The sequence below is a fragment of the Pteropus vampyrus genome, unplaced genomic scaffold (genome assembly GCF_000151845.1).
Source record: "Pteropus vampyrus isolate Shadow unplaced genomic scaffold, Pvam_2.0 Scaffold14, whole genome shotgun sequence".
Lineage (NCBI taxonomy): Eukaryota > Metazoa > Chordata > Mammalia > Chiroptera > Pteropodidae > Pteropus > Pteropus vampyrus.
Genome location: NW_011888795.1, coordinates 8,266,245 through 8,278,399, shown reverse-complemented (window position 1 = coordinate 8,278,399; position 12,155 = coordinate 8,266,245).

Genomic DNA, 12,155 nt, shown 5'->3' with positions numbered 1-12,155 from the left:
GCTGAAAGGATTCTCTGCCTTACTTCTCTCTAGAAATCAACTCCAGTGTCATTTCTTCACCTTGTTTTGAACAAGGAGTTAACAGCTATAACACAGCTATAACACCAATCATCCACTTTGCCTCAAACTGGCCACTGAGGGGCTTTGGTCATTTCCAACGTTCAAAACTAACTCAAAAGATGAAAAATAGATCCCTTGAGGAAACTCTGAGAGAACATTCAGAACAAGACTTCCAGAAATTATCAGAACTGTAACTTATTTCTAAGTGTCCCTGGGTTAGGTGAGATGTCCCTATAGGGTTATAATAAATTCCCCATACTCTTGGATAAGCTAGCTGGAGTTGGGTTTTGGTTAGCTACAACAGTCTTAGCCAATACACTGTGGTTCAATATTCTGAGACCTGATATTGGTCATGTCATGGCTCAGTGCACCTATGACCCCAGGTAAATATTTAGAATAGCTTATCTGTGGATCTCCTTTTCTGTTCACTTTTTTTATATAATAGCTTTATTGAAACATTATTCACATGCCATATATTTCACCCTTTAAATGTGTACGTAATTCAGCAGTTTTTAGTATATTCACAAAGTTGTGAAATCATAATTACAATCAATTTTAGAATATTTCCATCACCCCAGAAAGAAAACCCATATTTTTTATCCATAACCCCTAATTCTTCCATTTTCCCCATCCATAGGCAACCACTAATCCACTTTCTATCTTTATTGATTTGTCCATTTTGGACATTTGGAACCTTATAATATGTGGTACTTTTTGTCTGACTTCTTTCACTTAGAATAATGTTTTCAAGGCTCATCCATGTATTGTAGCATTCCTTTTTTTGCTGAATAATATTCCATTGTATGGATGTAGCACATTTTACTTATCCATTCTTCGGTGGATGGATATTTGGGTAGTTTTGATTTTTCTTTTTTCTTTTTGGCTACTACAATAATGCTGCTATGAACTTTCATGAACAAAATTTTATAAAGACATATTGTGAATTATTTTGGATTTACACATAAGAGTGGAATTACTAAGTGTTAAATTGTTCTTGTTTTCTAGTCCTGCCTGCTTCTGTTCTTATTTTATATTTATGGCTTTGGTAACATATCTTGTCTTGCCCAACTTCCAACTTTGGCCCATAGCCTGTAGCCTCCTTTAGAGTTTTCTCTTTCCCATGAAGGACAGAGTTCTTCAGTTACTCTGGTTCTCATCTCTATCTTACCTATCTCCACAGCTCCCAACAACTCATCCAGCTGGTCCATCCATTTGCATGGTCAGCCCTGCCCCAGTTCCCATACTCCATACTTTGGAGTATGTCAGTCCTCAGTTTGAATCTTGACTCAACTGCTTAATATATGGTATTCCTACCATTGCTTGAAAGATTACCTTCTTCCAGGCATTAGGTCAAGTGTTTTACATACATGATCTCATTTAATCCTCACAGGTATGTGTTTTAACTGTTGCTATCATGCCTAATTTTCAGATAAGTAAACCGATACTGAGAGAGTTTAAATGACATGCCTCAGGTCAAGCATCCATAGCCTCCATTCAAACTTGGTCTCCTTTTAGGACTGGAATATTGCCTCGTTCTCTTCCCAGCAAAACTTGCTGGTCTTGTGGCTAAAAAATATACATGAAAAATGTTCAATGACACTAGTAATAAAAAATGCAAATTAAAACACAAAAGAGTCTACAGCCATGCCACCCTGAATCTTGGATGATCTTGGAAGCTAAGCAGGGTTGGGCTTGATTAGTACTTGTATGGCAGACCACCTAGGAATATCAGGTGCTGTAGGCATTTAAACACACACACACACACACACACACTCACTCACACACACACACAAGAGATACCATTTGTCCCCTTATAAATTAGTAAAGATATTAAAAGTCTTTGGTGAGTATTAAGAAAGCAGATACTGGTAGACATGTACATTGATACAGTCTTTTTTTGGAGGTCAGTTGAGTTATATGTATTACAAGTTGTAACAATATACTTGACTTTTAGTTTTGGAATTTCAAATCGAAAATTTTATTCCAAGGAAATATGGACAAAAAATTAGCATTATCGATACTCACTGTATCTTTGAATTTACAAAGCATGTATATCTCATGTTTATTTTTTTAATGAAAGAAAAACATATACAGTATATGTAAATGCATGCAAAAATATACCATAAAGACTCTAGAAGAAAATATACCAAAATATTGACTATGGGTGACTCTGAGTGGTGGGATTAAGAATTATTCTTTGTTTTCTTCTTTTATTCTCTATATTAAAATTTTTTCCTTTAATAACTACAATTTTGGAAAAAGATATATAGCTATGGAGATAAATGTATCTCCTTTACAGCTGAAACAAGAATTCCCTTGCAACAAGAGTTCTAACTGTTCGAGGATCAGAGGAATAGTCATTAATCAGTCTTCCTGAAACACTCACCCAACTAGACAACTTGGAGCTTGTCAGGAAATCCAAGAAGCCGAATATGAACAGGTATTGAAGTGGAACCATGAAGAGGAAAGTTCTGTGAAAAGCTGTTGTAGCTACTACATCTGTGGGTCTTCTGCTAAGCATCCAGTGGGGCTGCTGTTGGTTATCAGAGAAGCATTTGGGAAGATGAGTTATACATGTTCATGAGATATACATGTTCATGGAGAAGAGAAGGCTGAGGACAAACAGGGACCTGCCAGGCCCTCATATGTCCTTCACTGTCTTTAATCTCTGTGTCTCATCAGTGATAAGAGGCTGCTGATTCACCTCCACTTTCCAAATATTGTGCAGTTTCCTCTTTTGGTCAATTCTAATTGGGAACTATACAGGAAAGGGGATTCTAAGAATCATAGTTCCTAGTATAACCAGGAATAGCATGATCTAACACAGACTCATAGTATTGTCATAGTATAACCATGACAATAGCATGATCTAACACAGACTCATAGTCTGTATAAAGAACTTATACAAATCAATAAGAAAACCAGAATATAATACAGTTTTAAAATAAATAAAACACTGAAACAGGCACTCTCAAAGAAGACAGGGAAATACAAATTAAAATCACAATGGTCTACCACCATACACCCATCATAACACCCAATGTTGGTGAAAATATGTAGGAACTGAAACTCTTAAACATTGCTAGGGGGAGTGTACATTGGTTCAACTACTTTGGAAAACTGTTTACAAGATCTACTAAAGCTAAATACATATGTATCTTATAACCCAATGATTTTACTCCTGGTTTATACCCAAGTGAAATAAGTGCAAATGTCCACCAAAAGATATTCAAGACTATTCATAGCAGCCTCCTTCGTGATAGCGTCAAACTGGTAACAACCCATATAACCATCTAAAGGAAAATGGGCTAATAAATTGTGGTATATACATACATTGGAATACTACACAATAATAACAAATGAACTACTACCGTACATGCAAAAACATAGCTAAATGTCACCAATAAATTGAGTGAAAGAAGCCAGTTCTAGAGTATAAACAGGATAACTAATCTATAGTGATGAGAGAATAGTAGTAAACTCTGTGTTGACTAGGGAGAATGGGGGGACTTCTGGAAATGTTCCACATTGATCTGGGTAGTAGTCTCATGCATGTATACATAGGCACAAATTCACTGAAGTGTACACACTGAAGATAAGTGTACTATGTTCTCTACTGTATGTGTTTTCTATCCCAATTAAAAATTAAAAAGGAATCTTTATCAGTAAAACATTCAAGGCAGCAAATACTATTGGAACTGCCGTCCTAGACTAACCTGGTTGTGGCTATGGGAGGAAGATGGAACTATGATGTTCATCCTGATTTTGTATTAAAAAGATGTGTGGGGTTGGAGCAGGTAGAATGAGTGAACTTTTGGGTGCTGTCAAGTGCTATAATTATTAAAAGGTGTTGTGTTGAATGTACATCTAGTGGATGTGTCTATGTCTACAATCAGGGTTTGGATGGCCTGACATGCCTGGCATTGTAGAACCCACCATAAAGGTGAGCTTACTCTGAGAAGAGCTTAGCTAGTTGTTCCGTTGGAGAAGACTACCCCTGCTCTTGACATCCTTACAAGCAGGCACCAGGTAGCTCTGACTTTAGGGTGTGTACCTCCATCTAAATGTCTGTTGGTTGTACTTGCTTGGTTGTCCTAGAAAAATACAGCTGAAGGAGAATGGCTATAAAATACCTGAGCAGGAACATTCTTGGGGTAGGGTATCTTATGCCGCCCAACACTCTAACATAGATAGATTTTCTCTGAAGATGGAGATACTAATGATATTTGCTGACTGATAAGCAGAGGGTGTGGAAGCAAACCTGTCAAAGAGAGTTCCCACTTAAGCTGCCAACCTGAAATCTCCGGGTTTATCCTAGCTACTCTAGGCAACAGTATTCATTCTCCAGGCCAGACACAGCTCTGGGCTCTCCAATATCTTTCTAAACCTGTGAGGCAGACTTAATAGTCAGCCAGTCCTGGTCCCTCTTGGGACAAGTTGACTTCAGCTAAACCTGAGAAGAAACACACGACTGAGGTGTCCATGCTGAAATCCTTATATTCAAGATAAATGTCAGTGTTGAGAGTATCGATTTCCCTCAAGGAAGCTTGTTTAGGTCAGATAGGGCAGAGATCCAGGTGGAAGTAAATAGATTTTTTTGTTCGTGTTGGTTCCTAAAACACTGTGACTAACGTTAGATATCTTTCCTCTCATGAAAGTTAGTTATAGGTGGTTAGGATAGTAAAATTTCGGCTAAACCACAATCAGCTGCAGGGACCTTACGCATACTTTATTTATGGCTTTATATCCTGTTTTTTACTTAATATTATATTGTAAACATTTCCAACATTCTTCAAAAAAAAATCCTTTTGAATGGCTGCATAATCATTCATCATGAATGTGCTAGAATTTATTTAACTCATTCCTCTATTGTTGAGTATTTGCATTGTTTCCAACTTTATGCTATTATAAATAATTCTGTAATGAAAACCTTCTGATTTGGTAAAGGCAAATCTGTTTGCCTTTGGGATGGATTCCTAACACTGAAATGACCACATCAAAAGGTGACATTTATCCTGAATGAAAGGATATCAGCATGGGCACCTGATTCAAGTGTTTCTTCTCAGGTTTAGCTGAAGTCAACTTGTCCCAAGAGGAAACAGGACTGGCTGATCATTAAATCTGCCTCACAGGTTTAGAAAGATATTGGAGAGCCCAGTACTGTGTCTGGCCTGGAGAATGAATATTGTTGCCTAGAGCAGCTGGGATAAACCTGGAGGTTTCAGGTTGGCAGCTTAAATGGGAACTCTCTTTGACAGGTTTGCTTCCATACCCTCTGCATATCAGTCAACAAATATCATTAGCACTGCCATCCTCAGAGAAAATCTGTCTATTAAATGTCTTGACACTGATTGCTTATCAAAAATAATGTACCCTCTAGGACAGATCTTAAATTACGTAGTGAGCATTGGTGTCCTTATATGTGCTCCTGTTAGGCTGGAGTCCACTGGACATGACTGGGACCACTGACCTCTGCATTGCTCTTACCAGCTCCTTCCAATGGGTCTGACCCTGTTCTGCATACTTCTAACTGCTGACTCAAGTTTGGGTCCAACCCAGTGAACTTTCTGAAACAATGGTGCTGCTACTTCCTACTCTAAGTATCAATCCTCATTGCCAAGACTGCTGCTTCTACACCCCAACACCTTGTATTTGATGGACCCATATCCAGTTCGCCCACCCTCCTGGATGTACAGATAACTAACCATGCGCAAGTCAGGCTCTCCCTTGGGGTAAGCCTCTTCCTGATAACACTCTGCTTATTTCCAGCTGATTTTTAAGAGCAAAGATTATGGCATCAGATAGATCTCAGTTCAAACATCTGTTTTTCCAAGTCTTGGATGTGTGTCCTTAAATCTCAGTTTCCGCATCTGTAAACAGAAATAATAAGATATAGTGATCTTCATTAGTTTGTTTTTTTTTTTCTAAAACAAGTATGTACAGGTACATCCATGAGAAAATGAAGTGTTTTCAGGGTTTTAAAAACCATACCTTTGCTTTAAATGAGGCCACAGAGGCCAACTGGAAAAGTCAAGTCATCTTGATTTTTCCTGTAATAATATCAACTTAATTGAAATCATCCTGTTCATAAAAAACTTTGATTGACAATAAACATCTCTGATAAAGAAAAATTAGAAAACAAATTACGTAATATAGCTTGCTAGGTATTTGGTAGGTAAAAAAATTTTTTTACAGTATGAGCTCCATGGTGGAAAACAATAAAAATTTAAAGCTGCCCTTGCTCTGTGTCAATTCAATCTTCCTCCAAAACCCAGGATAAATCTCACCTCACTCATGATACATTCTTTTCTTCCTATTTTATTTATTTCTTAATTAAAAATTTTTTTGACTATAATTGACAGACAATATTATATTAGTTTTAGGTGTATAACATAGTGATTAGACATTTATATAACTTATAAAGTGATCACCCCAATAAGTCTAGTACTCATCTGACATCATACATATTTATTATGTAGTCAGTATTATACTCTATGCTGTACTTTACATCCCCATGACTGTTTTTATAACTGGCAATTTGTATATCTTAATCCATTCTCTTTTTTCACCCATCCCCCAACCCTCTCCCATCTAGCAACCATAAAATATTCTCTATATCTATGAGTTTATTTCTGTTTTGTTTGTTCATTTGTTTTTTAGATTCCACATATAAGTGAAATCATGTGGTCTTTGTCTTTCTCTGTCTGACTTATTTCATTTAGCCTAATACCCCTTAGGTCTATCCATGTTGTTGCACATGGCAAGATTTCATTCTTTTTATGGCTGTATAATATTCCATTGTATATATGTACCATATCTTTATCCACTCATTTATCAATGGATACTTAGGTTGCTTCCATATCTTGGCTATTGTAAATAATGCTGCAATGAACATAGAGGTACATATTTCTTTTCGAATTAGTGTTTTGGATTTCTTCAGATAAATACCCAAAGTGAGATTGCTGTGTCATATGGTAGTTCCATTTTTAATTTTTTAGGACCCTCCATACTGTTTTCCAGAGTGGCTACACCAGTCTATAATCCCACCAACAGCACATGAGGGGTCCCTTTTCTCCAACATCCTCACCAACACGTGTTGTTTGTTGATTTATTGATGATAGCCATTTGGACACATATTAGGTGATATCACTCATGAAATATTCTTAGGCAACATCTTACTTAATAATGTCTTGCAGTATTTTCTCATGTGTTTTGTGCATTTACAATGCGTCCCTAGGAAGATCATAAACCACTTGTATGTATATACCCCCAAAGCCTAGTGCCAGACCCAAAACAGGTGCCCAGTTATCAAGCAGTGATAATACACAGCATAGTGCATAAACAGGCCCTTAACGCTCAATGCACATGATGTTGATGAGTTTACATTTGTAGGAAAGGAGTAGGACATTTGGGGAGAATTGACATCCTAAGTGTATTTAGCCTTCCAATCCATGAACATAGTATGTTCCTCTATTTATTTAGGTTTTCTTTGATTTCTTTTATTAGTGTTTTATAATAATTCTGTTATTAATTTTTATCTTAATTCCATTATTGTCAGAAAACTTATTTCATATGATGTCAGTTCTTTCATGGTAGTTTATAGTGTTTGTAAGTTATATGTTCTTGCTGAGTTCCTGTTTGTTCTATTGGTTAGTGAGAGAGGAGTGTTGAAGATTCTAGCTGTAATTGTGGATGTGTTTACATCTTCTTTCAATTCTATCAGTTTTTGTTTCTATTATTTTGAAGCTGTGTTATTAAGTACATACATATTTAGGATTCTTATGCCTTCTTGGTGAATCGACTCTTGTCATTATGTAACATCATTCTTTATTCCTAGTAAGTTTTCATGCTTTGAAGCATATTTTGTCTGATATTAATACAACTACTTCAGCTTTCTCTTTATTGTGTTTGCATACTACTTTTTCTGTCTTTTTACTTTTAACTTACCCATGTCATTTTCTTAAAGTAAGTTTCTTGTAGACAGCATATAGTTGAGTCTTGTTACTTTACTTAATCTGAAATCTCTGTCTTTTAATGAGTGTGGTTAGACCATTTATATATAGTATAATTATTGATATATTTTGGTTTAAATCTACCATTTTACTGCTTATTTTCTGTTTGTGCCCTCTTCTGTTCTGTTTTCCTTTCCTGACTTTTATTTTTTGTATATTTGATTTTTTTAGGATTTCTTTTAAATTAAATCCATTGGGTTTGGGGGCACATCTCTATAGCCATTTTTTAGTAATTGCTCTAGAGATTATAATATATATACTTAACTTTTCACAACATTTTTAGAATTAATATTTACCATTTCAAGAAAAATGGAGAAAACTTACCATCTTTTTAGTCTCTTTACCCTTCCCACTTTATGTTGTAGTTGCCATAAATAATACACTTACATACATTGAAAACCCTACCAGACAATATAATTTTTGCTTCCAACTGTCATACATACTTTGATGAAGTTAAAAGGAGAAAATATTCTACTATAATTACTCAGACTTACCATTTCTGTCATTCTTCCTCTATTCCTGAAGTTTCATATTTTCATCTGGTACCATCTCCCTTACACCCAAAGAACTTCCTTTGCCATTTCTTTTAGAGAAAGTCTGCTGGCAACAAATTCTTATAATTTTCTTTCACTAGTAAATGTCTTTATTTCACCTTCTATCCTGAAGGGTATTTTCACTGGATATAGAATTCTAGGTTGACAGTTCTTTCCTTTCAGTAGAGTAAAATATTTGTTCCAGTGCCTTCTGATCTCAATGGCTTCTGATAAGAAATCTGAAGTTTTTCTAATCACTTTTCTGCTATATGTAATGCATTATTTTTCTCTAGCAGCTTTCACAATTTTAAATTTATATTTAGTTTCAGCACTTTGGTTATAATGTGTCTAGGCATGGATTTCTTTGAGTTTACTTTTTTGGAATTGGCGAAGTTTCTTGAATCTGTACATTTATGCTTTTCACCAAATTTGAGAAATTTTCAGCCATTGTTTCCTCAAATTTACTTTGGCAACATACTCTCCTTTATTTCTGAGGCTCCAATGATACAAATATTAGGTGTTTTTGTGTTGTCTCACAGGTTCCCTGAGGCTCTAATAATTACCACATTATCCCCTCCAATGTTTTGTTTCTCTGTTGTTCAGAGTGCATAATTTGTATTCATCAGTCTTTAAGTTCATTGACTTTTTTGCCATCTCCGTTTTGCTATTGAACACATCTAATGAATTTTTTATTTTGGTTGTTGTATTACTCAGTCCTAAAATTTTTATTGGGTTCATTTTTATAGCTTCTGTTTCTCTGTTGAGATTTCCCATCCTCCTATATATTCAATAATGTTTACCCTACTTTTTGGAACATGGTTATAACTGTTGCTTGAAATTATTGGTCTAATACCTATAATATCTGAGTCATCTCAGGGGTGGCTTTCATTTGTTGCCTTTTCCCTGGTGAATCATTGAAATTTTCCTGGTTCTTCTATGTTGAATAATCTTGGATTTTATCCTAGACATTTTGAATATTATGTTATGAGACTCTGTGTCTTGTTTAAGTCCTATGGAGAATTTTTACTTTTTATTTGTTGTTGTTTTTTTTTTTTTTTTTTTAGCAGGCAATCAACCTGTTTAGATTCAGGCTACAATTCCAACCCATTTTCTGTGATTTCAATATAAGTTCATATTTTAAAGTTTTCCCAATGTTATTTAGATCAGTCCATCACATGCACCACCCAAGAACCAGTCTATTTCCTGAGCAGTGGTCTACACTGTAGTTCATTTCTCAGAGCCTTCCCATTCTATTTAAGGTCAGATCGATGCATCCACAATGTGGACATAAGCTGAGAAATTCTTGTAGAACTTCTGCTGAGCTCCTTGTTCTCCCAATCTCCCTATATTTTGTAGCTCTTTTTCTGGCACTCTGGCTGTAAATTTGATTCATTAGTTTCCTTGCTCTACCATGTACTTCGCATGATTTGGTTTGCCTCTGGGGCCAAGGAATGGGAGAATATATGGAGAAAAAAGCAACAAGAATTCCCTCCCTTCCCCTCTCCTCCTCTCCCCTCCCCTCCCCTTCTCTCTGTCTGTCTGCCTGTCTGTCTGTCTGTCTGTCTCTCTGTCTCATCTATCTCCTCTAACCATAGTTTCTTCAATCAGAGAGAGGTATTCTCTTATCTCAAATTTTAGGTAGCCACCTGATTCCCATGGCCATCACTACCACTATCAAAGGATTGTAACTCAAGACTGGGGCTTACCTAAGTGGTTGGAAAGGAGAGAAAGGGGGGGAAAAAAGGACATTTCCTTCACTTCCTGATCTGTAGAGACCATAATTCCACTCCTTGAATCAGAAAGAGAGGGATTCTGTTGGAGCTCCCTGTCTACACCTGGTACACAGATCTGGAATTTGGGCTGCCATTGAATTCAGGCTGGTAGATACAGGGGGAGAGAAATCAGGAAACTTATTTCTGGATTAGTAGTAATTTGAGTCTTGATTTCATTCTTCAACTTGTCTGCTATCGTTCGCTTTTCAGAGGCCTTAGACACTTACTCCATGCATTCTCTCTGGGTTTCTTAGTTGCATTCAATGGGAGAGATGGGAGAGTGTGCTTATTTCCATTTTAACCAAAACCCAAAGTGTTATGGTTTCATCTAGAAGCTTTACAATTTCATCTTTTATCTACGATTCATCATAAATTAATTTTATACTGCTTGAGGTAAAAGTTAAGGTTCACTTTTTCTATACAGGTAACCAATTGTGCCAGCACTATTTGTTGAAAGATTTTCTTTCCTCATTAAATTCCTTTGATGCCTTGGTAAAACAAACAAACAAACAAACAAACAAACAAACAAACAGTCGGCTATATAAGAACAGGTTTAGTTCTGGACTATGTTCTCTGCTACTGACCTTTTTTAAAAGTCAATACATTATCAGTGATTACTGCGGCTTTATAGTTTATCTTGAAATCAGGAAATATAAGTCTTCCAACTTTGTTCTTTTTAAAGATTATATGAGAAATTCTAGGTCATTTATTTTCCATATAAATTTTAGAATCAAGTTATCAATTTCTAAGCACCACCCCCCCCCAACTTTCTTGTAGAGAATTGACATCTTAACAACCTTGATTCTTCCATCCCACAAACATGGCATATCTACTCATTTATTTAGGCTTCCTTTGACTTCTCTCAGCAGTGTTTTATAGATGTTAGTATAAAGTTCTTGCAAATATTTTGTTAAATTTATTCCTAAATATTTTTTATGGCTTGGATGCTATTGTAAATGGTATTTTTAAAATTTAATTTTATGATTTTTCATTGATACTATATAGAAATACAATTGATTGTCATATACTGACCTTCTTTCCTGAACTTGCTGAACTCACTTATTAAATATAATAGAGGTTTTTTTTGGTAGATTTTTAAAAGATTTTTTATTAATACAATCAGGTAATTTGTGAATTAAGACAGTCTTACTTCTTCCTTTCCAATATGTATTTCATTTACTGTTTTTCCCTCATTGCATTGGCTACAACCTCCAGAAAACATTGAATAGAAATAATGTGAACAAACAGCCCTGCCTTAATCTTGATATTAAGAGAAAAGTATTTGGTCTTTTACCATAGATGCCCTTTATCTGGTGGAAGGATTTTCCTCCCCTCTATTTCTAGTTTGCTGAGGATTTTTATCATGAATCGGTGTTAAATTTTGTCAAATGCCTTTTCTGCATCTATTGAGATGGTCATTAAGCTTTTCTTTATTTTTCCCATTATTGTGGTAACATCAATGATTTCTAATGTTAATTTAAACTTGTATGCCTCAGAGAACTTTAGCCGTGATGCAGCATACCTTTTACATATTGGTGAATTAAATTTGTTATTATTTTGGTATAAGTCTTATACTTATGTTTATGAGGAATATTTACTTTGCAGTTTTCTTGTAATGTATCTTTCTGATTTTGATGTCAGGGTAATGCTGTATCATAAAATAAATTGACAAGTGTTCCCTTCTCTGTTTTAAAAAAAAATTATATAAAATTGGTATTATGTCTTCCCTATATGTTTGACAGAACTCACTAGTGATGCTAAAACTAACTAGATTTGGA